The sequence below is a fragment of the Emydura macquarii genome, unplaced genomic scaffold (genome assembly GCF_026122565.2).
Source record: "Emydura macquarii macquarii isolate MOO-44397 ecotype Brisbane River unplaced genomic scaffold, CSIRO-AGI_Emac_v2 contig_2636, whole genome shotgun sequence".
NCBI classification, from domain to species: Eukaryota; Metazoa; Chordata; order Testudines; family Chelidae; genus Emydura; species Emydura macquarii.
Genome location: NW_027132773.1, coordinates 41,340,116 through 41,367,730, shown reverse-complemented (window position 1 = coordinate 41,367,730; position 27,615 = coordinate 41,340,116). Strand labels below are relative to the sequence as shown.

The following is a 27,615-nucleotide window of genomic DNA, read 5'->3' as shown; positions in this document are numbered from 1 at the left end:
GGGGAATTAATCACAAATTTGTCTCTTGGAATGTTCATTGTGATTTGACAAATCAAAGGTGAAATTACAGGCTCTTCAACACAGTTGGCCCGTTTCTCCTCTCACTCATATTCGTTTGTCACTGGTGTAAAAACACTGATTTCAGTGAGGTTTTACTTTTGATTTAGCTGAAAGGAGAATCAGACCCAGTGGCTTTGCCCGGGCTCTCTTTCATATCTGTACTCAGGTCTTCAGCAAAGTAAGAGGTTATCCAGCTAGATAATGGGATAAACATCTCATTGCGATGCTGCTTTCCCATGAAGCATTACTAACATGGAGTAAATCCAGAATCCCAGCTGAAGACAATGAGTTCAGAGTCAATGTGGAATACATATTCATATATAAGGCCAAAAGGGACCATTGTGATCATCTAGTCTTTCCTCCTACAGGAGACAAGCCACAGAATTTCACCTAAAGATTCTTTTCCCAAGCCAAATAATTTATGGTTGAACCAGAGTGAACATTTAGAAAGTCACTAAGTTTTGATTTAAAGACTTCATATTATGGAAATTATGGTCCAATATGTTCTGTGATACCAAGCAATGGCTCCCTGAGCAGCAAGAAAGTTAACGAAATAAAAGTACCCAGCACTTTGAAAGTAAACCATTAATGAAGCGATTTGTCTCAGTATTTGCTTATGTTATACAATTCGGTCAACTTTGTCTGAAAAATTCCACTGTCTTAGAATCTCAAAGTGCTGAGATTCCGGATCCCAGCGATACTGGGTGAATAATTTAACATCCATTCCATAATGTACGCAACAAATGTTGCTAAATTTCCCTAATAAAATGCTTGTCAAATAATTGCTTTCAGTATTCCAGATTCTGTTGTGAAGAGAGTTGAACTGAAATTTGGCTTTCAAATTCAAACAAATGTTTACGAATCAATTGTGCTATTTACTGAGCTCTGCTTCTGGATAGCTTAGCGGTCATTTGTATGACTATCAGCTGTGTACATTGTACCTGTGTGGGGGAGACGTTGCACATGGCTGACACATCACAGACGAACATTTAAAGATGAGTGTATATTTGTAATAAATTCTTCAAGTTGCTAGAATCTCCTTGATCAGATCACGAGTTTGACAAATGCATTAGATTTGTATCATTATACACATTGTTTTGGAAATGGTTTAACTCTTGGGACTGATCACTGTTTTTTCTGTGTGCGCACACTGTTCATTCTTAGAGCTGTGCCCATTTTTATGTATATGTTTAGGGCTCATGAAAGTGCTGATAAGGTGCAGGGAGCTTGCAAGGGCTCAGGTACCATTCTTATTAGGAGAGCTGGCCCGTGGGCCATTGTAAAGGAGGAGCTTCATGTTTAAAAACTAAATGTTTAGGTTGTCATAGCTCTATTGAAGTCAAGCCAGCTGTGTTGATTTACATCAGCTGAGGAGCTGACCCTTACCTTCAGTTTCAAATTTAAAGAGTGCATCTATACTGCTCGCCTCTCTCCATGGCATGTACAGTACGCGCCGAAGTAGCCCCAATCACACATGTAAAGCAGCGTAGCTAGTGGGGCTTAGGTGAATAGAGCAAAGACACATCCAATGGGTGTGGGGATGTATGTCAGTTCCTCAGGGAAAGGCTCCAGCAGCTCCACACTATGGAAAGGCTCGGCCTTTCCCTGCTGTCTCCCCCCTGCCAGAGCCTTGCAGTGTAGGCACATCCTGCTTTACACTGTAGCATGTACCTGCCCTTACCCCATACGCTACCACCAGTGGTGCATAGTGTCTCTGCAGCCTGAGATTCTGCTTTGCAAGGGCCCACAGGCTAACTTTTGTAGCCAGGGTATTTATTACTTGAGCCCCAGCTGCTTCTGCCACATTAGGGTATTTATGAACCTCAAACTCACATGAAAAGTGAAGAGACAGGAATGTTCACTGCTGAGAGACCTTGACTCCATCTCATCGGCCCCGGAATTGCCATTAAGCCCCTAGGAGTCAGCTACTAACTCAATGGATAGTTTTCTATAAGTGACTGACAACCTTGACTGCTCCTTCCCTGGAAAAGGTTAGTGACTCCCCAAGGAAAAACTCCTCACAGCCTGCAAGATGGTGCAATAGAGTCAGACCCTTTTGTCAGTTAACCTTTTAACTACAAGTGGATCAGTTTGTTAATGGGAAGGTTCCATTCGTTAAAGCCTGTGGTATTGGTTTGGCATGACTTGTCCTTTGAAACATTTATCTGATTCAGTCTCGCTTGTGACCTCCTGTAATTAACATGACATTATCTTCTAGGTCACACACATAAAGCAAGTTTCCTTTAACTTAATAGGCTGAATGTAGGGAGATATTTTCCCTACAATTCAACTAATTTAAAGACGATTTTAAAATATGAGATCAAGGAAATAAAGAAAAATTCCTATATTCTGTTACATTGTGGTCTAGTGATTAGACCACTAAATGGGGAGCAAAGACTCCCGGGTTCTGTTCCTGACGGTCATTGACTTGGCAACACTGGTGAACTTGGGCAAGTCTTTCCATTTACGTCAAACTCTTTCCATTTACGTCAAAGGCTTATTTTCCATGAAATAGATATAATTATCCTTACCCACCCGACAGCAGCATTGGAGAGTTTGGATTAATGGGCCAGATCTGCATCTGTGAATGGTCAGAACTCCATTCAAGTCAATAGGAGCTACACCAACATACACCAACTAAGGATCTGGCCACTCCTTCTAAAGTGATTTAAGATCAGAAATGGAGGGGCATGGTTTAGCCAGCATCATAGATAAAATGTAGATAGCATTTGCTGCCTTCCTGTGTTCCCACTTGATCCCCTCGCGTTCAGAATGACATGCAGTTCCTGAGGTTTTCCATGCCCATCTGGAACTCATCTGATTTGCGGTCAACAGTGGAAGATGATGAATTTCCTGGTTGGTGAGCTGGAAGCTTTATTCTCCTCTCACGCTCTCAGTAACTTTCTTCATGAGCTTGAGATGTCATGGGAACTTCTAAGAAGGCTTTTAGTCCGCATAAGCAAGCAGCTGAATCTACCCATCACACTCATTACCATAATATCTGAGTCTCCACAGTATCAGGCACCTGAGACACTCCACACAACCTGCAGGGAAGAGAGACAGGAAGAGCAGAAAGGGAAGGCAGCAAAAGGTCAATAATAGGAGGCAGCTGTCTCGGATTTATATGCAAGATAGAAGTTGCTGTTTAGGAGATTAAAGAAGAGTAAAAAATCCTAGAACAAACAATATTAGTGGCTTCTGTTTTAAAAAGGAAAGAAAAGTGCTTTGCAAAGCACAGAACAAAAAATGCTTGTTTTCTAAACATAAGTCTTTTACTAAGAAGCAGAAAGCAAAGCTAATATATTTAATAGGATCGAATTGCAACAGATCACTGATTCTGTTCTCACTTACACCGGTTTAAACCAGGAGTATCACAGGATAACTTGTCCCTGTAAAACAGGAGGCCCAATTGCCCTGTGTCAGAGCAGGTGGGCTTGGTTGAGCCAACTAACAGGGGCAGACTACTCTAGGGGGCTATAAAAGCCTGTCAGATGGTAGGAGAAGGAGCAATTGGGCCATGATGTGTCTGGGGAGCGGAACTACAGAGCCCCCAGAACAAGGGGCAAGGTTCCCGTAGAGGTTGCTATTCCAGAAAAGCAGCAGAGCTGGCTGAATAAGGCGTGGTTGAGGAGGGAGCTGGCTGGGAGTGGGCAGTTGCAAGAAACAAGATTGCCAGAGCCCCGGAGAGAGGAGGCCATGAAATCGTAGGGCAAAGGGTGAGCTAAAGATCTGTGAGTTTTTAATTTGCTTATATTTGGACAATAAACCTTCTTAAAGAAGATTCAGTGTAGCTGTGTACATTTGTCAGGCTGGGGAGAAGCCTGGCCATGTCACAAGGAGTGATTCCACTGATGTCAATAGTTACATTGGTGTAAAAGTTGTGCAAGTGAGAACAGAATGAGGCCCACAGTACAGGAGGAAAGCCATTCCTGCGGTGATGCATTGTCACGATTGTTTCAACAGGCACATAACTGGTGTATGTTATCCTGTTCCCTATGCTGGTCGATACCATCTCTTAATATAGCAAAATCACTGTATCTGTTCCTTTTATGCCTGTTGGTGGGTGGCTAAGGCAGCATGATGGTGACCTTCTCTTAGGCCAAATGGTGTAAGCATCCGACAGGTGAGGCTCTGCAGTGTCAGAGAAACTGCCAATCATATATTTCCTCTGTTGCAGAGCCTGCTATTTGTGCCACTGCAGCATGGGAGCGGACATGTGGGAGTGACTATCCCATGGGCTCTCACTTTGACAAATAACCTACATGTTCCGTCTAACCTGTGATGGTCTGTTCCTCTAACAGGGCTGTTGGTAATTGATATTCACTCTAGAGGGCCTGCCCCTTTGTGTGACTTCACTGACTGAATGAGTGGGTGAGCTGGGGTCAGTGTCCCCCATCCTTCACTGAGGCCTGGTCTACACTAACAATGGTGGTCGACGTAACGTGGGTTACGTCAACAACCTAAAGTATGCATCTCCACTGGCATGTCGGGTCCGCTGATCTAAATTGCAGTAAAATTCGACTTAATAAAACCACCTCTGCAAGTGGCGTAGCACGGAAGTCGAATTCTATGAGTCGAACGAGCGTCAGTGTAGGCAGAGCGCAACGAAAAACAACGTCATTGGCCTCCGGAAGGTATCCCATAATACTCGGTTGTGACTGCTCTGGACATTCGCACTCTGCTGCACTGTGGCCACATAAACAGGAAGTAGCTCCTCCCCTCAAGCCCCGGGAAATGTTGAATTCCCATGTCCTGTTTGGTCAGCGTGGAGAGAGCTTTGTAGCTGAACTGCTCATAGCGACTGCACACCCCACACACACTCCAGCCTGGAGTCGACCTAAGGTCTTGGATTTTGGCAGCTTGTGGGGTGAAGAGTCTGCTCTGGCTCAGCTCCAAGCCAACAAAAGAAATTTAATATCTACGAGAAGATATCGTGTGGTATGTGGAGAAGGGCCACAACAGGGACACGCAGCAGTGCTGAGTCAAAATCAAAGAGCTGAGGCTGGCATATCAGAAAACCTGGGAGGCAAACAGTTGTTCTGGCTCGTCACCAAAGACATGCTGCTTTTATGAGAAGATTCATGCGATTCTTGGCAGTGACCCCCCACCACGCAGCATTGATACCTCCAAAGAATCCCAGTCCAGGATGAATGAGGACTCCGTGGACAAGGAGGAGGAGGACAGGGGGCAGGAGAGCAGGGAATCCATTCTCCCAGAGAGCCAGGACCTGTTCATTACCCCAGAGCAACACAGCCGAGAACAGGACAGTGTTACAGACGGATATGCTAGGGAAGGCACATCTGGTAAGTGTGTATAGCAAATCACATTTCTGTGGTTACTTCCCAGTCTAGCTTCTTATTTTTTGGGAAAAAGGAGTTTGTGTTTTTGAGGTGACGGGCTTCCTGGGGGTTGGTAAACTTCAGCAGAGGGTTACCCTCTGAACAGACTATTTATGTGCATAGGGATGCTCTGAGAATCCTCATTGGATATCTCCAGGAAACTTTCATGTAGGTACTCTGCAATCCTTTGCAGAAGGTTTCTGGAGAGGGCAGCCTTATTACTTCTGCCATGGTAAGACACTTTTCCCCGCCACTCTGCCATTAAATAAGCAGGCATCATTGCGGAACATAGCACAGCAGCATAAGAGCCAGGCCTGTACCCTGATGCTTGCAGCAAATCATCCCTTTCTGCCTGCATTACCCTCAGGAGACTGATATCACACATGGTCACCTAGGGAAGATGGCGCAAGTTTACAGTACCCTACCAATATACTCACTGTTTGTTATTCCCCTACTGTGGATGGTGTCTCTGGGTCCCTACACAGACAATTCCTAGCCATGATATTGTTGGCATGGGCATTATGGGTCCGGGAACTGTTGCCCCCCACTTTTTTTCTCCCCACTAGAACATTTCACCCACACCCTCTTCCAATCCCTTTTGATCAAGTCCTCCAAAACCGGTCTTTGGGATGTTAAAGGGGAGCTCAATGATCCTTCTCCTTGATTATGTGTGGATTGGGGAAATTAGTGCTATACAGATTTCCCTGTAATGGATGCAAGGGCCCCTTTCTTACCATGTCTGGAACAGCACTCCAACCCGTGCGGTGGGTACAGATTGGTATGCGGGTCTGGCTTTGCCTTGTGAATATGTAAGGACTTCTTTTTACATTGTAACATTTCTTTTATTCCATGGGGTCAGCTAGGAATGGCAACTTTGTGCTTTTCTTGCCTGACAATGGACACCTGGCCTTCACCCCATCTTCTACTTCCACCGAGCGCCTTTCCCAGATCAGGAAGTGGGAAAAAAAAACAAAAACCCAAAAACGAAGTAATGCACACCTCTGCAGCTGCTGACACAGCTCAGAACCTGTAGGATGTCCTAGTCAGAAAAACATGGACATGGAACACAGAAAGTCAGCACAGGAGCAGGAGCGTGCAACGCAATAGGAGATGTGTATTATGAGGGATCAGTCTGACATGTTGAGGCATCTGGTAGAGCTCCAGGAAGAGCAGCAGCAGGACAGACTCCATCTGAAGCCTCTGCAAAACGCTCCGCTAACAAGCTGTTTCCCAGTCCCCACCCCCAAGAGCTCTAAGAGGAGGCTGAGCAGGGTGCAGTATGTGCTGCACTCCACGCTGGTGAAGGCAAGCAGAAAGAGACGATGGCCCCTTTAAGAACTAGGAATGTGAGTGATTTGCTGTTTGCACAGTCATACTTTGCACTGGCTGCCCAAGCAGCTTTATAAGAATGTTAAATTAACTTCCTTCCCCTCCCCCGCCGCCCGCCGCACCCCCCCGGCGTAACTGATCACCAATCAAACTGTACTGCTTTAAAAAAACCTCTTTATTCATGAAGAGCTTGGGGATTGCCAGCAAGAAAAGAAGGGGAGGGGGCCAATGGTGTGAGGGTGAGGGATGGGAACGGAAGGCACAGCACTGACAGAGACGTACATTACTGTGGTTCATTCCAAAAACGGGTTTTCAATGCTTCCCTGAGGCTCAGCGCTCCGCGATTGGCTCTTAGTGTAGCACTGGAATCTGGCTGTCCAAAATTAGCAGCCAGCCTTCCCCCCACCCCAGTTTGGGAACCCCATTGCAGCAAACCCATCCACTATGTCCCAAAGCCACTACCCTTCTTGGCAGAAGTCTATTGATGGCCCTGCATACTTGCATCACAGCAGGTCCCACGGTGAATTGACCAACTCCAAATTGATTCTCAACAGACCAGTAGCAGTCTAGGGTTGCCAGCTTCCACAGAGCAATGGCCACTCACTTCTCCACTGTCAGAGCAGGTCTCAAGCGAGTATTCATGCACTTCAAGGAAAGTGGCCTTTCGCATATGAAAGTTCTGCAGCCACTGCTCATCATCCCACACCTTCATAACGATGTGGTCCCACCAGTCAGTGCTTGTTTCCTGGGACCAGAATCGGCACTCCACCGACTGAAAATGGTGCATGACAGCCTGCAACAAACGGGAATTGTTCGCTTTATGGCTTGTAGCAGGGCGGCCTCAGTAACATCGCAATTTTCCATGCTGTGTCTCCTGTGTCAGCCTTGAAAGTACTGCAGGATAAGTCGTGAGGTATTTGTGATGCTCACAATGATAGTGCAGAGCTGAGCAGGCTCCATGCCCCTCCGACAATGGCGTAAGCATGGCAGAGACTGAAGGGTTTAGAAAAATGGCACGAAAAAGCGTGTGTCCGTTTGTTTGGGACAAGAAGGGAAGAGGAGGGAGGACGTTGCATCATGGGAGGACGACAGCCTTCCCAAAAGCCTCTGCATCTAATTGCACTCTGGGATTGCTACCCACAGTGCACTGCTTTGATTGTCGACCCAAGCGAAGCTAGTGGGGACACAATACCCCAACACAATGAGCGTGGTGTGATCACGCTCCTGCGACTTCTAAAATTCGGTGGGTGAAAGGCAATTTAAAATTTACTTCACCGCACAGTGTTGACATAGCCTTAGATGAGCAACACAGATGCGTTGACACTCAAAGGGAAGCTCTCTTATGTTATCCAGTTGCCTCCTAGTTATGTGTGGTGTGATGTCTTGTGTATGTGAAAGCACCTTTATGAATAGAGGGGAAGTGAATAAACTGTTCATGAATACTACATTGATATTCTCACACTCAGATGGCAGCTTAGTCCAGCTAGTACGCTTGTTCTGGTGGATGGGTAGTCATATATGGTTTAATCTCAGACAAACAGCTCACGTACTATTTTATCTTTTGTTTTGTCCTTCTTGCTGCCACTTGCTACCTAGAGAACAATATATGTGCGCTCTAGGCTTTGTGGACCCATTCTAATAAACTTGCACCTGGTGGCTGCAGATGCTGTGGCATTTGGCAGTAACTCATTAACTCATGACTACAAGCAGCAAGTTAAGAAGGTGATGGCAGCTGCAGCGAATACATGTGGCAGCAAGGGTAGGAACTCTAACTACAGCTACTCATGGAGCATACTAAGGGAAGATGTGTCAATATTAAGCACAGAGCACATATGGAGCTGCTGTGAGGCAGAAAATCATAACAGCTCACACTGTAAGGTCCTGATGGCCACAGAGATTAAACTTTTAGATTAAAAATTAACTAAATAAGAGCTCAGCATGAGATGAGGGTTCCCACAGAGGAGTGTTTCACAGCTATTTCACATTCCCTTTGCACAGGCACAGATGTGAACACTAGGCATTGGAGAGTCAGGTTCTAATCAACTAAACTTTGGTTATATGCACTAGATCTCCACTAGGTGAATCTACAAGGCATCAGTCATTGCATAAGATAAGAGATTACTATTCCCCGACATGGTTTAAAATGCAGTCCCCAGAATAATGGTGCCATACTGCAATACAAAACTTCAGCTTTTTTTTACAGTTTTCCTCCCTTTAAAATGGGGAAATCCCTAACCACTTTTGTAAAGAGAGTTCTGAGGTTTATTGTATTTTGTACATAAAAAGAACAAGTTACTTACTGAATAGTTGTGTGTGGTGCATAGAAAATATTTTGTTCTCAGAGTTGGGCCAAAAAAGCCAGATATTAATGTTCTACTGGTTTTCAACAGTCATGCATACTCTTACACACAGATCTTAAATCAACATGCATGCAGATAGAGTTAGCTATAAAAGAATGCTAATACACTACAATATGAAATCAGCATGGTTTAGTCTGATATCAGGCATCCTTAACAGACTAACTAAATTGTCAGCTGATCAGTGAATCTTATTTTTAAGATTTACTGTAAGGACCATAGTAGTTTTTGAATTGTGTTGTAATGGCATAAACAAATGCTTCTTTATGCAGTGTAGTAGCAGTGTTGCTCCCGGGAAATTAAAGACAAGGTGGGTGACGCCATATCTTTTATTGAACCCACTTCTGCTGGTGAAGAACACAAGCTTATACAGAGCATTGTAGATATTGTCTCACCCACTTTGTCTCTAAATGGTTATTTATACCACATTATATCACATGGCTAAGTAATTAGTGTGAAATTATGTGTGGGTGTGTAAATTATACATTTGTATATAATTCTTTCTATAGACAGGAAACTTTCTAGACAGGAAACTGAGGAACAAGGAAGCTAAGTGACTTGCCCAAGGTCACACAGGAAATCTGTGGTGGAGGAGGGAATTGAACCCTAGGTCATGCCCTCGCCACTGGACATATGGCCTAGAAATCTTTCCAAGAATTTTGCAAACTACTTAATGCAAAAATGGGAGGTATAACAGCACAGATAAGGAATCCTGCCAATTTTCAGATGACCGATTCACATTTGCAATATTGCCTAAGTACTGGACGCTGCAAAAATCATTCAAAATGGATCCAAAGTCCATTGAAGTAAGTAGAAATACTTTAATGAGCTTTGGCTTAAGCCCTGAACACAGAACACTTCAGTATCATACCAGCACTAGTGCAGAGTATTTCAGCCTCTTTCCTCTTTAAGAGGAGGAAAATTTTAATGCAGCATTTGCAACACATGAGCCTTCCCAGCACTTGAAAGTTTTGGTTTATTTAATAATTTGTATTGAAAATTGCTATTTAAAACTTCTCTTTAACCTGAAGTGAGCTGCCTTCTGAAGCAGAGCGATGAAAAATTCAAAGTGTTCATGGCATGGTGGTTTCAATTAAAATGTTCAGTTTCCTTTCTAAACCCACTCTCCCTTCCCAAATTCCATTTCCAACAAATGTTAATGTTGGAGAACATACAAAAAGCCAGGTTTCCATATTTTTGATGCAAAGCCAGTTTCACTCAAATGTGCATCCTAATTACACTGTACATGAAAATGGAATGATCATCATGTTTATAGTGAAATGCCAGGAACAATGATCTGAAGTTTGAACATGACTGTTAATCCAGCAAAAATCTGGAATCAACCAACCCCTGAATTAAAGTATGTAAACAGCTGAGCATGCCTTTTTTAGTCCTTCATGATATTAAGATACTAGCTCAATACCTTCAGAACTGTGTCAGGTTTCCCAGGTTCACAGTCTCCCATCCTACCCTTCTCCAGGCCCCCTGGACTCCTGTCCTCACTGAAGGTAATTGCTAGTGATTCCAAGATTGTATCTGTTAGTTCCTAACTACCCAAGGGTGACTTTCATCAGGCCCTTCTGACTTAACTACAGATAACTTACCTAAACATTCTTTAACCCGTTCTCTCTAGTGTTCCTTCCCCCTTGTTAATAATAATGTACCGGTCTTAAGCATCTGATCACAACTAAACTTTCAGTGAAGACTGAAACAAAATAGGTACTTAACACCTTGATGTTATCCACTATTAGCTCTCCTTCCCCACTAAGTAATGGGCGTGCACTGTCCTTTGTTTATCTCTTGCTCCTAATGCTATGCTGATCTTAAATAAGCTGCTGAGTCATATGACAGGCAAGTATCCTGCAACAAGCCAGCCTTCCCATTTAAAGACCAGGTGGCCTTGGGCCAATCATCCCAGTTCAATTAGTCTTGCCCTGCTGCATCTGTGCTGGGTGTTGGCTCAGAGGAAGGAAGCCAGCCCAGCAGTGGAAAGCTGGCTAGACAAGAGAGCACAAGGCAGACAGAGCCCTGTGGAAGACTCCTGGTAGAAAGGATGGGGAGTTACTGCTCAGGAGAGGAGGAAGCAATTGAAAGGAACTCAGGAAAGGAGAAATGGAAGAGTCCATGAAGGGGGAAGCTGAGCCCAGAGGGTGGATGGAGGAGAGTTTGAATTAGAGAGGAGAGAACATGAGCACCTTGGGAAGAAGAGACTAGGATGTGTTTTGGACTTGAATCCTCTGGAAGAGGTGGCTCTTTGTTAAAGACTTAACTGGAGGGCCAAGTAGTGAGTCACCTCTATGACTGGAAAAGGCTGAAGATAATTGTGGGGAAACAAGAACAGTAACTCTGGCCATGAAGGAACATTCCAGGCAATTAGTCTATAGCATAGCCCATAACCCTGTAGCCTTTGATTAATTTAGGGTACAAAGTCACTAACAACAGGTTCAAGGTGGCTACTTGAAACTTGTTATAGGAAATGAGATTGAATCAAGTATCTAAAAGTCATTAAGACTTTATTTAGTATCCAAACACAAACATGTATAATCACAACCATAGAAAAGTAAGATAATTATAGTAAAATGACCCCCTCATCGAGCACACTTACTTATGGAGATAATCAGAAGCAAAGATGGAAAGAATAGGAAGTAGAGACGTATAAAAATGGGAGTGACAAGGTTTTCACTGTCCTGTCATCTCAATGTCTCAACTAGGGGTTGGTCTGACAATCTTTTAAGATGGTCTCTTTACATCCCCACACATCCGGCCCATACTTGATTAGGGCTCATTCGTTCTTCTGAGGGACCATAATTAGGGTTCAGGCTACTCCTATTAACTATTGTGTCAATGCATTTCCCAGTGGTTTCCATACATTTTGTGGCTACGTGTACCAAAAAGCTCCTAAAAAAATCTGCTAATTTAAACTGTTGTGATAAATACAAGCTGTAAATTAAGACACATTGATGTGTGGACATAGCCCAAGGTCAAAACACTTGGGGTATAAGATTTAGCAATTAAAAACCCACGGCTGGTCATTGCCAACAGGCTCGCAGGGCTCAGGCTACGGGGCTATTTCATTGCTGTGTAGACATCTGGGCTCAGACTGGAGCCTGGGCTATCTGACCCTGAGAGATGAGAGGGTCCCAGAGCTCAGTCTACAGCCTGAGCCCAGATGCCTACATTGCAATTAAACAGCCCCACAGCCCGAGTCCTGCGAGCCTGAGTCAGCTGGTATAGGCCAGCCCCGGGTGTCTAATTGCAGTGTACACATACCATTAGGCTAACTCCTAGGCTTTGTAATAAACCTGAGGCCTAACAAGACCTATTTCAAATATGTTTACATCTTATTTTCTCTTACTTGCATTATAACTTTTCCTAACATATAAACTATAGTTTGATCCTAGGTATGGATGCCCCAAGATAACAGGGGTTAAAAGTTGACAACCCATTCTTGTTTCCCCTTGTTATACTACTCTTGAAACTAATAGATGACCATAAACAGAAGGTTTATAAATCCAAAATTAAAAAAAATAAAATAAAAATCAGCTTCTCTGGATGCATCAGTACTTTTGAGTAAGAAGTCAGGATTTATTGGTTTTGAGAGTTGTCTTTGAAGATATCAGTTAAAAAAAATGAGTGTGTCAATTAAAATCTGAATATTGTCAGGAAGTGTTTTTTGGTTTGTTACCCCCTTGCTGAAGGTATCCCAGTGACAAAGTGCCCTCAGACATGGCCCTTAATGGGCCAGCACTGATCAACCTTCATGCTATAGTTGCTGGGATTGGAAATAGCAGCTATAAAAATGGGAGTCTGAAATAGATTTGAAAAGCAAATTGTGATGTGTTAGACTACTATTTATAATGTCTCTATCGCACACAAATAAGTATTGATTGCCACTTGTCAAAGTCAAGTGTGTGCTGTAATAATAATAAAGTTCCTAAACATTAATCACATGTTGTTTCCTAGAAGGTAGCAGGTATGGTTTTCCTGTCAGAGAAGAGATTTAAAAATAAGTTCTAACAAAGTTCTGTATGATGCCACAAGTACATATCCATTAACTGATACTCACACTTCCAGCCCTGCCTTCTTAATCTGCTCAGCCTAAGCAAGCTAATCATTCTGTACTCAGAACAGTACAGTGCTCACATCTTTTATTTAAAGAAATCAGGTTCTGATAGCTATCATTTTAAGTCAGCTACGATAGTATGCACTTAAAGATGATCTGGAAACCTTTTCAACAACCAAAACCTGAGATCAGGTTTCTGCAACAGCTGATGACTGTCACAAATACCTCAGGCTACAGTTAGACACCCCTCCCTCCCCTGTTCATTTTGATGGGACTGCTCACATGCTATAAATAAGGCATGTGCTTAAAATGACTTGAAGTAGCACATCAAAGTAGAAATAGCTGCACTCCTATATTTTATTTTTTACTAAATATTTTGCACTTCTGTAGCTCCTTGCATCTAGAGATCTCAAAGCACTGTGCAAGCACTAATGACTTAAGCTTCACAACACTTCATTAGTTCACAAATCATCCGCCCCTTTTGAGTAAACTAAGTCACAGAAAGGTTAAGGCCAGTATTTACAACTTGATTGCCTAGAATTATGTGCATAGAGCACCATTTTCAGATGTGGGTGCCTAAAATTAGATTCTTAAGTCCATACTTGGGTATCGTAAATGAGGGGTCTGGGTTTTCAGTGTCAATGAGTAACCACAATTCCTAGATTCCAAGGCCAGAAGGCACCATTAGGATCATCTTATCTGATCTCCTGTCCAACACAGGCTATAGAACTTCCCCAAAATAATTCTTAGAGTAATGCAAGTTGACCTGCTTAGCACCTCTGGGGGAAAAAATGCAAAAAAACCCTCCCCCAAACTCAGCCTTTGAAGTGTGAAAATTTTGGCCAAAGTGGCTTGCTCAAGATCACCCAAGAATTCAATGCCATAACTGGTAATGCAAGCTAAATCTCCTGATACCCACTTTTGACATCAGCTTCTGCAGAAATAACAATTCTTACTGAAGTCTTCATAGGTACCGCGTTCAATTTTTCAGTGTCATTGTCTCAGTGGTTTTCCTTATTTGAAAGTCTTCTCAAATATTTTATTTCTGATCTGGGTCAAACAATTTGCTTTGCTTTTTGCTGTTCATTTTAAAATAGCTTTTCAGTCCATCTTTCAAATACATTTCCCACTCCCCCTACAAATTGCAAGTATCAGTGCATGTACAGGACAGTTTATTTTCTTTATATCTGTGCTCATAGTATAGGAAAGATAATTGATATTAGCAGTGAATCACTCCAGCACTACCTTTTAAAAGGCATTTTGAAACTATATTTATAAAACTTTATATTGTGACCATTATCCATTCTTGCTCAATGCACCATATAAAATAGGAAACAAATAGGTCCTCTTGAAACAGAAGAAGTAAAAGCCTCCAAGTCTTACTACACTTACTTTTCTTAAACTAAAATTTTCTGCAACATGACTATGCTGGTATTTGGCATAACAGGAGAGGAAGGATGGCCAAATAGTTGGGGTAGCCTACACCTCAGGAGACCCAGGTTAAAGTCTCAACTCTAGAAAGACCTCCTCTGCCTATGCCTTACTACTTCTGTAGATAAATGAAAGGATTGTAGGGCAAAATTCTGTGCTGATTTACACCCCGTAACAGTGGGACAAGCAGCACAGAGTTTGGCCTGTTAGGGCCAGAACTAGAGACCCCTGAAGTCAATGGGAATCTCTCTGTTAACTTGGATGGGCTCTAAGTTATTACTGCTATTATTATAGTAGCAGCTAGAGGCCTAACTGAGGCCCTATTGTGCCAAGAGCTGTACAAACAAAGTAAAAGTTCCTGTCCAGGAGAGCTGACAACTTAATAGACAGAAAGTAAAGCCCTGATTCTTTAAAAACCTTAAGCACTTAACTTTAAGTCTATTGTGACAGGGCCAGCCCTGACGGCTACAGGACGGTGCTGGAAGGCATATATATCAACCCCAGGCTTAGCAAATCTTTGTTCCCTGGGTGATCCTGCTGCGGCCACTCCAGGGCAATTAGGCCAATCAGGCCAGCTGCGGCCACTCCAGGACAATTAGGCCAGCTGGGGCCAATCAAGGAACTTGCCCCAGCAGTTAAAAGCCTCCCAGTCAGGCAGATGGGGGCAGCTGAGAGGGAGTGGAGTAGAGCTGCTATAAGGTGTGGAGTCAGGAGAGGAGCGGAGCGGAGCGGAGCGGAGCGTTCTGCTGCTGCTGCTGCTGCAAGGTGTGGAGACGGGAGGAGAGCTTGAAGGAGAGCCACAAGCTGGAGGGGCTACAGAAGAGCAACCCAGGGAAGGTAGTAGCCCCTTGGACTAAACTGTTTGAGGCTACTCCTTGCAGGGTCCCTGGGTCGGGGCCTGGGGCAGAGGGTGGGACCGGGCCCCCCCCCCTGCTCCCACCCAGCTGCACCACCGGCATAGCTGTAAGGAGTGCAGACCCATGGGGCAAAACAGGCCCGCCTTGCCACACTATGCTTAAGTACCCTGCTGAATCAGGACTAAGTGGCTTGCCCAAGGCCACACAGGAACTCTGTGCAGGGTCAGGAATCCCCCGAGTCCCAGTCTTGGGCCACAATAAGGCCATCCTGTCTCTCTGAAAGCGGCCCTTAGTCTGCTGGATGGTCAAGTGCTTCACTACAAATCTCAACTGTCCATCAAAGGCAACGGAACTTTTGTAGACATGGGGGGGCATCAGCACCAGAATCAGGGGGATCAGAGGACCATGCCCCCCCTTTTTAACATGGGCCTAGTTTGGGGGCAGGGGACAGTGTTGCTCCCCAAAGTGCAAGCCTAGGGCAGGCCTGGAGCAGCTCTAGCAAGGGCTAGGCTTCATGGCAGGGGAACTGATAATGCTGTCACACCTGCCCGAGGCCTGCCGTTTGGGGGAGCAGTGCCACGTCCTGCCCCCCCAAACCACACCTATGTTAAAAAGTGGGGACCTTGGCCCTCTTTCCCCTTCCCCCCCCCCCCCGGTCTGTGGCGTGGTTGCTGTCCATCGTCTTTTCCCCCCCTCTATATAAAGAAATTTCATGCACCTAGAGATCCTAACAAATGGCTGAAAAAACACTATCTTCACACTGCAGGTACAAAGCATTGCAGAACTGGGATGGTGACAGGAAAGGTGTTGAAAGAATGTACTTCAACACAATCATTAAACCTGTTATTTCACCATTGTTCTGCAGCAAATTCAGCTTTACAAGGTATTCCTGAGAGATGGTGCAATAAGAGGCTGCTCCTAGAACACTGGCACCTACAATATAAGAAACTAAAGAATGTCTTGGATGAATCACCTCTGAGCTTTTGCTGCTGCTGAAGAATACTGATGCACTTGGAAAATACTGATTTTGAGTAGTGGAAAACAAATAATGCATGGCAGAGCAATATTTTCACACGCCAATAGAACTGATCTCCTCTTCCTTGCATAGCCTGGTGTGCGCGCATGTGCAATAATATTCTGGGCCAACTATTTGTCTCTGATTCAACAAAGCAGGAGCATGTGCGTCACTGATCTCTTGAATGGCGGGGGGACGGTTCATGTTAGCAGCATTTAGCAGCTGTCTTTAAAATTTTGGATTTGACAAAATATACTATCTGCTGTTTGCCAAATTACCTTCCAACAAAGTCAACTACTCCAAGATCCTTCCAGTTAAATTAACTACTTTCCATGATAGATTAAATCCACTATTGTCCAAATTCTTGGAAGTCGTGAATTTACATTTTAAGTTATTCATTTTGATACATAATATTCACCATATTAAAATATTAGCAATGCTAATCTAAATCTGCTAAATGCTAAATCTGCATAGGAGACAGAGCTTTCTCAGGGTACATTTACACAGCAACTAGACGCCTGTGGCAGCCGACTCAGATTCATAGGGCTTGGTCTATGGGGGGCTGTTTCATTGCTTTGTGGACTTCCAGGCTCAGTCTAGAGCCCACGCTCTAGGACTTTTCCTTGCTGTGCAAATATATGCTCCGGGGCCAACCTAATTGTGGAATGAACTCTCAGGAATTAAGAGCCACTTTGAACAGCTATCCCTTCACCTAGCCTAGAAGGCATCACAGAAGTGGGTCTTGGGGATTTTTTAGTTTGATTCACCCACACTGGTACCATCTGCTCTCCATGATGTCAGCTGCAGCAAGGAAACTCAAGGGTTCCACTTCATGGGTCAGGCATCAGCTGGTGGTTAGGGAAGGCTTGTTTAGGTTGTGGTTATGGCTTCACCAGTGGAGACTTCCATAAAGATGTACATCCCTTGGTCCTACTGGATGTATCTCCTGCCTTGCCAGTGCGACTAGCTTCCTAGGCTTCCATAGGAAGAGATGACCTATCTGCCGCCCCTGGCAGAGTAAGGGTTAAAGGTGACTTGCTCTATTGCACCCCTCCTCCTCCCCAGATTAAACTCTCTGTAAACACAAGCCTTGCATTGTGCTTGTGTAACCAAAGAATGAATTTAGCTCCCTGAGTGCAAGTAAGGTTTGTGCTCACCACCCACATTCACCACACGGCTGCAGATCACCACACTGCTGTGGGAGAAAGAGACACAGATATGACAAAGAGAATAACTGGAATAATTAATGATGTGCAGGTCTACTGTCATCTGCTTCACTGGATGGTGGGCTGCTGACAGCCCCCCACCCCTTTAATCTGGTCTCAGCACAATTTCTGGGACCACCTTACACTCCTCTCACATGAGGGTTATCTCCTTGCTGCACCAGACATTAGGAGTCCTAACCCCATTCCCCACCTTTTAAAAAAAAAGAAGATGCCTTTTCCTAATCTACTTCCAGTTTCTTAGGGAAACAGGAACTCCCCCCTACCCCTGCTGAATGATTACATATGATGGGCACCTGCCACCAAGCAGTGCCAGAAATTTGCTTGGCTGCCTCCCACCTCTGACCCATGCTAGATTCCCAAAGTGTTAAAAATATCTTCCCCAATACCAGCCAGAATCATATCCACTCCCCAGTGGGACAGGGGTACCACTTCTTCCCTGAAGAACTCAGGTCTTGGGAATATGAAGTTTCATGATGGGCAATCAAAAGCTTTCCCACTCACATAATTTAACCACCAGCTGACTTACCCTTGTCCCAGTGTTGTCCGCCCACAAAAACCAGGTGGCTCCCCTGCCAGACCTTCTGCTATAGCATCTCAGGATAGGTTATAGTTATGTCATGAAAATGACCTGACTCCACCCTTCATCTCTGTTTGTCCTAATCCTTAACTCCACCCCTTTACTAAAATTCCAAGTTGTTTCCACCAGGTGCATGTAGATCCAGTCACATGGCCTCTATCTGGCCAACTAATATAAACGTGCCCTGCCATCCATCCCAGTGATGAGGCATCAGAGTTGAGGCCCAGAACTTCCAGACCCACAGCTTTCAGACATCCAGTGCTAGCATTCAATCCTCTCTTCAAAGGAAACCCTATCACCCTGATTTGGGAACTCTCCATCACTCAAATCCTCCATTTTTTAAATTTTCCCTTAATAAGTTTGGTCCGGCCATGACTGAGGAGATAGCTGACTTTCAAGTGCAAAATACCCATTGCGAGGACACCACTCAGCATGTGACAGTGAAGATCACCAAGCTTGTAGTTCATGCTCTTCTTGGATGACCCAGCCCTTCTAATTAACTCCCACAAGACTGCCAGTTTATTAGCAGCGAGTAGAGATACCTGCCACTGTCCACACTGATGCCGTGCTGAACTTTTAGAGGCCAAACATAAGCATCCATAGGCTTGGCCTGTGCAAACAACTTGACCAGCAGATTAAAGGCCAACAGGTATTGGAAGTAGACAGCTGCTTAAAGTCAACATTGCTTCTGGTCGTCGAGCCCTCACCATACTTATAGCAAGCTGAAAGGAAGAGTAAGATTATTCTAGATCTTTCCCACCATTCACTAGGGTCCTCACAGCAAAGTAGTAGTTCAAGGGATTGTTGCCAGGTCCCTTTTTGATTACCTTCTTCAACAGAGAGACTTGCAAAGCCACCATCATGAAAGGCCCTGCAACTTTAAACAAATAAAACATACCTCTGACTATATGGTGTAAACCCTCTGAAGACGTCAGAAATCGGGATCATTCTATCAAATGCATGCCTTTATAGGAGATCTTTAGTCCAACTAAACGCCCCCCCACACCATGCTCCCCTGTCATGGCAATTCCAAAGGAGTAACCCGAGCACCTGGAGTCCCACTGCAGGGGAGGCCATTCCCACACTCCCATGACTGACCACCCAAATTACCCCAGTCTTGTTCTAATGGAATGTCACCTCCCTTGGGGGACCCAAGTCAATGTGTGTGTTACAGGGTGCCCAATATTCGCGCAAGTTCCAACAATATTTGCCCTCAGTTAGGGCCCAGCATAGTTACTTGTGAAAATCAGGTTTCTGATCTGCCTGCCATAGACCTGTAAACCTTTGTCAGTACAAAGGATGACACCAGACAATCCAAAGTCCTCCATTATAATCATATTTCAGTTTCAGCCTAGTCCCACTTTGTTTCCATGCACATAGCAACCAACAAATCAAAGTTCCTCCAAATGGACCTGTGCCATAGCCCTAAATGTACTGTGGTCTCCACAGATTAATTTGCTATGTTTTGACAAGGTCAAACCTCTGATTATTTGTTTGACATCCTCGACATGTCAGAAGAGTGACACACATGCTTTTCCAGATCCAAATTACTCCATTAGTCTCCATCTTTCCCTGCCTCACCTTCCATCATGGCTTCCTTATGCCCTAATGAGATTATTTTATCAATTGCCCTTTAAATAGTATCTCTATTAGCTTTGAGAAGGCACACTCTGATTGCAGCAGCCACCCCAGTTTAATCTTGCCTCGTTGAAAGATTGGGACTGCGAGCTATGGTGGCACCCACCACACCTTATGTCCCTCGCCATGCTGAGGAGCCTTTTCAATGGCCTTGAACCCCTGTCCCTACATTCCTTTTAGGAGTTGGATTCAAGGGTGTTTGAGCTTTAACATTCTGCCTGCTGGAAGGACCCAGACTCTGTTGGCTGCTGCCACCACCTTAGTGTTGCAGCCAGGCACGGCTTACAGGGGGCCCGTGCCTGGATTCCATCACAGAGGCTTGCTTTGCCTATCCTGCAGTGTCTGAGCCCTGGCACCCAGGAAAGCCACAATCCCATCCTAGTCTGGTAGCCCAGCTGCTGGCAGCACAGAGTCTACACTACAAGCTGCTGCTGACTCCTGGAGAATCCAAGGAAAATAAATCTCCTTCAATACCCAACCCTTGTGTATAGGAGCCCCAGTCTCCTGCCCAAGAGAACACCAATGGGCACCACAGCTTCGAGGCCACCGCCACGGTCCCTGAGAAGTCCCTAACTTTCCCCATTTCTCTTCCTGTCCTGCTTCCAGCTCTAAGGGGGGGAGGGGCTCAGTCAGGGTATCCAACCACCCTGCCCCTCCAGGGCCCACTCCCACATCTTCTCAGCGCTCCAGTTTCAAGGCCTCCTTCCAAAGTCACTTTGCAGCAACCTTTGGCCCCCAGAGATCAGTGATTCCAGCCCCTGAGACAGTCCCTGCCTCTCCCGCACTTCTTCCCAACCCCACACCTTTGAGGCATGGAAGGAGAGCTCAGCCATGGTATCAACCATCCTGCCCTACTCCCCCCCACACCACCCAACTCCTCCATCGGGCCCATTCATCCACCCTAGCCAAGGAGAAACCTCCGCCAGAAGGAAAATGCCCGTGCTCTCCTGCCATCTTCCTCTATTTCTGCCTAGGACAGGCAGGGTGGACATCGCCCCTGCAAGGGGAAAGCTCTGGGTCCTGCAGTGCGGCAGCCTTCCTACCACATGGCTGTGCCTTTTGGGGTGGTTTCCAGCCAGTCATCACTGGGATCCCCACTGGTCACCCTGGGACCCAAAGTCGATGGGCTATGTCCCATGGCACATGTTAAGTATGGCAGGCTCTTCTGCCTGCTTCTTGGCAGCTTTCCTTCCTGGCATGGAATGGTACCCCAGGCACAAGAAAGGCTTTCAAAGCTTTGGGTGTGCAGGGGTCAATAGGCTTATGCTGCACCTCTTCTGTGCAGCCAATCAGGCCTATGAGGAGGCTGATAGTCCTGGCGGACAGGAGAGTGCAATCCTTTAAGGGCATGTCTATGCAACCACTGGGAGCATGCCGCCCAGCCTAGGCAGACAGACTCATGCCAGTTCTGCTTCAGCTAGTGCGCTAAGATGGCGGCGTGACTGTTGTGGCATATATGGTGGCACAGGCCACTTGTGTCCAGGCCCGCCCAAACCCCTGGATGCATACGTGGGTGGTTAGCCTGAGCCGCTGCCCTTGCTGTAACATCCACAGTGCTTGTTTTTTTAGTCTGAGGGAGTTAGCGTGCACCTGTCTACCCGGGCAAGGCCTTCTTCCAGCTGCTGCATAGACATGCCCAAAAGGGACCAAAGGTTCTTTCACCTGCTAGCCCAAACAAAGCCTCCACACCTCTGAGGCTACAGAGTGGGGGCATTTTCTTATTACTGTTGTTACTAAAGCATTATATCACAGCAGTACCTAGGAGCCCCAACCATGCCCCCCTGTGCGAGGTGCAGTGCCAAGAGAACAAAAGGCCGGGTACAGAACTGGATTTTGTTTGACACCTTTACCAGGCAGAGTGGAACAAACAGTGGTTGTGGAGATTTGAAATTTTGGTTCCGTGCTAATTTAAAAAGTTCTTTCCTCTTCAATGACATTTTACTGTGCATTAGGAGCCTGCAGCTCTTACACATCAATTTTACAACGATGTTATCTCATTGAATTCATTAGAATTACTAATGATTTAAGCGATGTAAGGGAGAGAAAACTCAGGCCCTAGATAACAGGGCAGTCTTTTTACTTGTGTGCTTTTTTTATCATGCTCACAAATAATGGATTTCTTTACGCAGAAATCCATGAATTACAATGGCAGAAAGCATCCCATTACATCAGACCCTTAATATGAAGAATGTACTCTTCATGATATTCAATGACAATCATCAGCTCCAAAGTAGCCTTTTAGGTATACCCTGTCAATGCAGATTAAGTGGATATTGACTTCTAAATAAGTGAATATCAAGATTTATTGACTGAAGAGTTAAACATTGACTGAGGAGAAGCCAAGGCCAATATTGTCTTAGACTTAGACCAACCATAAATTAGGATGTTCATAAAACAAAACAAAAAGAGGAAAGTCACCATCAATGGATCGGTTCTTGCAGCTACTGGAGTTAGTGGGACAGATCCTCGCCTCAGCTTTGACTGTTTTATGCTGCACAGGGCAAACAAGGTTTCCCTGTGACAGAGGGGAGACCTCAGGACATCTGCCAGTGGTGTGAGGGAGGAGGAAGAGCCTACAGCACTGCACCTGAACCTCACCTAGCAGAGCAGTCCCTATGGAACCACTCTCTGGGGAGTGATTTAAAGCAGCCCTGAGGCTTTGCTTAGTTATGCTGGTGACTGGTTCAGCTTTTGGCCAGCCCAGGTTGGGTGGAGCAGACAAGTGCTCCCTCATTGCTCGCCTCAGCTGTTTTGAGGTTACACTTTAGTCCAATGAGCTCAAGTACCCGAGGCAGAGGAAATTTCTGGTTTGGATTCAGATTGTGTGTTGTACCTCTAGCCTCTCTGCTTCTGAGCATCTGGAAGTTTGCCTTACAGTCACAAATTGCACCGCTTTTACTTTGAAAATATTCTGAAGTGGAAACTAAGAGATAAAGGGAACCCTTTCCCCCACCCTACCCCAAATGCTTCTCCTCTAAGGAATAAATAATAGTTTTCAAGGAATTCTCTGCAGTCAGAATTTAACACTCTCATAAGTGATCAAGTAATATTATTTCCTTCATTTTATACATGAAGGCACAGAGGATATGTCTATACTGCAATTACACACTCCTGGATGACTTGTGTCAGCTGACTCAGGCTTCTGGGGCTCAAGCTACAGTGTTATTTAATTACAGTGTAGACTTTCAGGCTCAGGCTGAAGCCTAGAATCTGGGACCTCCCTCCTTGCACTAGTCTGGTCCCTAACACAGATATTATCAGGGATCCTAGTTCAGCCCCTCTCCAATAAAAAAAAATTATCCAATAAAATAAAAATCCACCTTTTTCCACAATTAAAATGAAAGGTTGAAATTTAGATTCCCATAGCCACGGTTTATACATTTATGTATTAGTTGAACACCGTATCTTGATACAGTTACATTTTTACACACGTTTGAAGCCTACCAGTGCCATCAATTATAATACAATAAATATAATTGCAATTTGCAATCTACACCCTTGCTGCATACAGCACAGAACAGCACATTACCATCAATGTGAAATTTGTCCTGGCCAAACTCAGGGACATGGTCTTTAGGGATGATTTTTAAATTTTTGGCATCTTTTTGTAACTTTAATTAAGTGAAATTTGAGCTGCAGTAAAACACAAATCCCTATACGCCATCAGGTAACCTCTATACACCAGAAGCAGTTTATTGGAGGATGTTTAGCTATGTAAACTCAAAGCGCATTCAAAAATAACCACAAGAGGGGGAGGTTGCATGCACTAAATAAGTGACATTGGTACTTTCAGTAAAATTTCATTAATACAGGTTTGGGTTTTTCCACAAAATGTAAAAACTAAAGACTCTCTGTAAAAATGCAAATTCTGTGTTTTTCTGCATTTTTCTGTGGCGAGTGGATTTCTACGATTCCTGGATATTATCACTGATCAACTTTATTTCTTTGGTGTAGACACTAGAATCCCACTAATTTGTATGGAATAGGAGTATGGAATTTTTTCAGATAAGGGATTTGAGATAGGAGGGGGAGTTTGGAATTGGGTTCTCCTTTGACATGCATCAGTTTACATGTTACAGCTAATTATATGTACTAGTGACATTTCCTTCTCATGCACACAATACAGTCTTCAAGATTTTGTTTCTTTATTTACTGCTCATATTGTTTCACACTATGAATAAACACTGTTGGAGTTTGTTCCTTTTGTGCTAACTGTGTGTTTAATGTCACAGGTGGGAACCTTTTAATGCTAGTAGATTCTGTCTTCTTATCTCCTGAATCATTGCTGTCTTTCTCGTTTGTTCCATTTTATCATATGTAAGCAATCAATTTTCATTTCCAAGCCTTTAGGCCCTTTTATAAGGGTCCACTAAAACGCTCATTTTCTCTTTTCTGCTGGCAATGTTCCCTGTGTAGAGCTCAGACTCCCATTCTGGGGGAATCAAGGAGACGACTGGAGATTTTCGATGTATTTGGTGCTTTAAAGTTCAAATCATTACATCAAGGAAACCACATGAAAGATTTAAGGGGAAAATTGCCAAATAGAAAACGCAGAATCTAGTACTCAGCTGAGTCTTATAAGCTGTACTATATTGAGTAAGGGAGGCAAAAACAGAATTATACCAAATAAACCCGTTTGTAGTTCAGTGTTTCAGTGTCTGAGGAAGATAAATGGTAGATCAAACTTTATTCATAGTGCATCTCTTTTACACTGATATCCATAATGGTAACACCGATTGAGCAGAGAGATAGGGAGATGCAAGTTGTTTGACTTGGGAGCACCGTCACTGAATTTCAGTTTCCAGCTAATTAGACTTCACTGAAAATTGACATTTCTGAACATTCAAGATAAAAAAAACAGGCAGTAAAGCCCTATGAGAACACAAGTTTGACAGATTCATTCTCTGCAGATTGCCCAGCCTGCTATGGATAAAATTAAAGGTCACAGAGAACCTGCAGAGAAGATCCAGCTGATTTAGAGGATATATCCTAGATTTTTAATTGTTTTATTTTTATTCTTTTAACTGAATTTAAAGTTCTGGTAAAATGCTAGAGTAGCAGGCAAGAGCGTGAAATCCTCTCTCTACCCACTACAGAGAAACTGCGGAGGCAGTAGCCATGCAATCTTCACTGCACAGACTAACAAGAGCATCACAGCCATGACCTCATGGGGCTATTTCAAATGGTTTCCATATCCACTCAGCCCTGGGCCACTATGCAGAGATTTTCAATAAGTGTACCAAACATGGAGGTGGCTTTCATGAGCTCTACGATCATTAAACTCTGCTCTTATACACCAGGAAACAGCCAACAAATGGTAATCAATGTCAGTCACAGTTTTCCTGATCTGGATTCAGGCTGTTGTTTTAGACCCCAAACCAGCAAAGCCCTTAAACATGTGAGTAACAAAGCATCTGAGCAGTTCCACTGAGGTAATCCAATTGGGCTTTGTGTGTAATCCTTCCGTGGGACTACTCATGTGCTTAATATGGTGCACTTGCATAACTGCTTTGCTGGATGGAGACCTCAGGCCCCCCGTCTGCAATGAACTCCCCATAGACAGGTCCCTGTGTCTGTATGAAGCCCAGCTGATTTGACTGGGTCCCTGCACAGGCACTAGCTACTGATCACATGAAGGTCATTCCAGGTTTGGGGCCGTTGCATTGAAAGTCTCATTCACAACTCAGGTTTCAATTTTTCAAACATTTGAGACAAAATTGCTCTGCCCTCCTTTTTTGGGTGTTTCCTTAATTTCTAATATATACAAGGCAGGTTTTTTTCTGTAACATCCCTTCAGAGAGCTTGATTCACTGATGTTACTCCAGTTTTATGTCCTGAAAAATCCCCCAAAATCCATGGAGTTAAGCACAAAGGTGAATCAAGGCATTGCACCTTTAGGTTAGACGGTGTTATTCTTTGTAGTACAAACACTTATTGCCAAAGGCCAGAGTAAATCTCTGAACCCCATTTAATCTTTTTATCAATTTTTTTTCTACAGGTTCAATGGATAAACACTTCAGATTGGTTTTCTTGATAAATGGGAGGAATTTGCCTTTTTATTTAAGAATGAAAATGAAAGTCTGAGAAGTCCATTGCTCCCTCATTTTCTGTATAGGGATTAACATCCTCCTTACACAATCATGCAACAGATGGCAGTGCTTAGATTTTAATGCCATCTCACATGGTAAAACCCAGGAGCTATATAATAATCAAGAACTGCAAATCTAAACTCTGTATTCAAGGGCCAAATTCTTATCTGATTTACATCAGTGTAATGCCAAAGTAATTTCATTCACTTCACTGGAGTTATTCTGTTTTACACTAAGGTAACTACAAAAGAAAATGGTTCTTAATTTCAGGCTCAATGAAAAAAGTCATCAGTGAATTCCCTACTCATTCCACAAGGTATTCATTTATCTTGGAGTTTGGGAATCGTTCCAATCCCATTAAACAGTTATACTTATTAAAAAAAAATGTAGATCAGATAATATAGCATTTTCCAGTTAAATGAAGGAGACAAAAAGACTTCTTTATAAAGTTCTGGAATAGGTGATAGCCAAACAAGCATTTCAAACATTTCACTGAGAAAAGTCCATCTAGGAGTGGCTAATACAGCGACACTCCTCTGCAGGAATGCCAATTACAAAGCTCAGAAGGATGCTTAGGAGAGCTGAGGGCAAAGCATTCTCAGCTGAGGAGATCTGGCTGTGGAATGAACTAGATGAATCCAGTGTCTGTCTATCTTTAACAAACATTCCTTGACAATAAAAAGCTTTTCCACAATAACCAGAACACTTAAAACCTCAGCAACCCCCAAAATCATCACCACCACCAAACAAAAAACCGTCTGCTGCAAGCAAAGCTTTTAAGAACGTGAAAAGGGAGAAAAGCCAGACTCAAGATGACCGTTATAGACTTTGCTATTGTGTCAATCTCTTTTGAGTCCATTATCATTAAACACTCCATATTTACTTGCTCTCCTTGGGTAATCTGAAAATATGTAGTAGCAAATATATTTATATGCTAATGTCATGCAGGTGTCTTTTAAGATCACTTCTAATCTTTCTTCCACTTCTATCATTATATGAGCTTTTCCTAAGAAAAGGCTTGTCAGTCACCAGAACCTATTAAAATACAATGCTAATAAAAATTGACTATTGAAGTGAACTGTTCAGCTTCCACATTTCATTTGTGACAAATTTTCTTCTTTTGGTGGTTCTGCTATCACTACCATCACTCACTCCCTAGAATATTGGGGTTCTTTTGATACCCATAATAATGTTTTAAAAAGCAGCTTGAGAAAACACAAATGCATTGACCGTAATTTGTACAATGAAAAAGGTAGGCCAGATCCTAGGCCAGTGAAAATCAACATGGCTCCATTGAAGTTAGATTGACTTCTTACAGACATCAATTGGCACAAGATACATTGGAGGCATTTTCCAGGCTCTAAGGTTAAAGGACCATTGGAATATTAATCTGCAGTATGCAACAAGGATCAAATGTACTCACCCCCACAAAGGGTAGGGGCAAGGCCTTTGTAGTTGATTGAGCCACGGGCAGTCAGGCCTAGTGATGGAAACAAGAGTTCAGCCTACCGGTTAGAGCAGGGTCCAGAGTGGGCAGAGTCCAGGAAACAAGCCAAGGGTCAGAAGCCAAATGCTAGAGTCAGAGAGTCAAGCAGACTGATAACCCAGAGGCAGAGCTGAGGGTTCAAGCCAGA

The 27,615-nt window shown here is 44.0% G+C and overlaps 1 long non-coding RNA gene across 1 annotated transcript; it reads right to left on the bottom strand.

The window, feature by feature from the left end:
• Positions 1–1,960: 1,960 nt before the first annotated feature.
• Positions 1,961–27,615, bottom strand: LOC137163718 (uncharacterized). Its single transcript, XR_010922806.1, has 2 exons — positions 27,491–27,615; positions 1,961–3,104 (listed from the first exon to the last, which is right to left on the bottom strand). It is a non-coding gene; the product is annotated as an uncharacterized lncRNA (long non-coding RNA).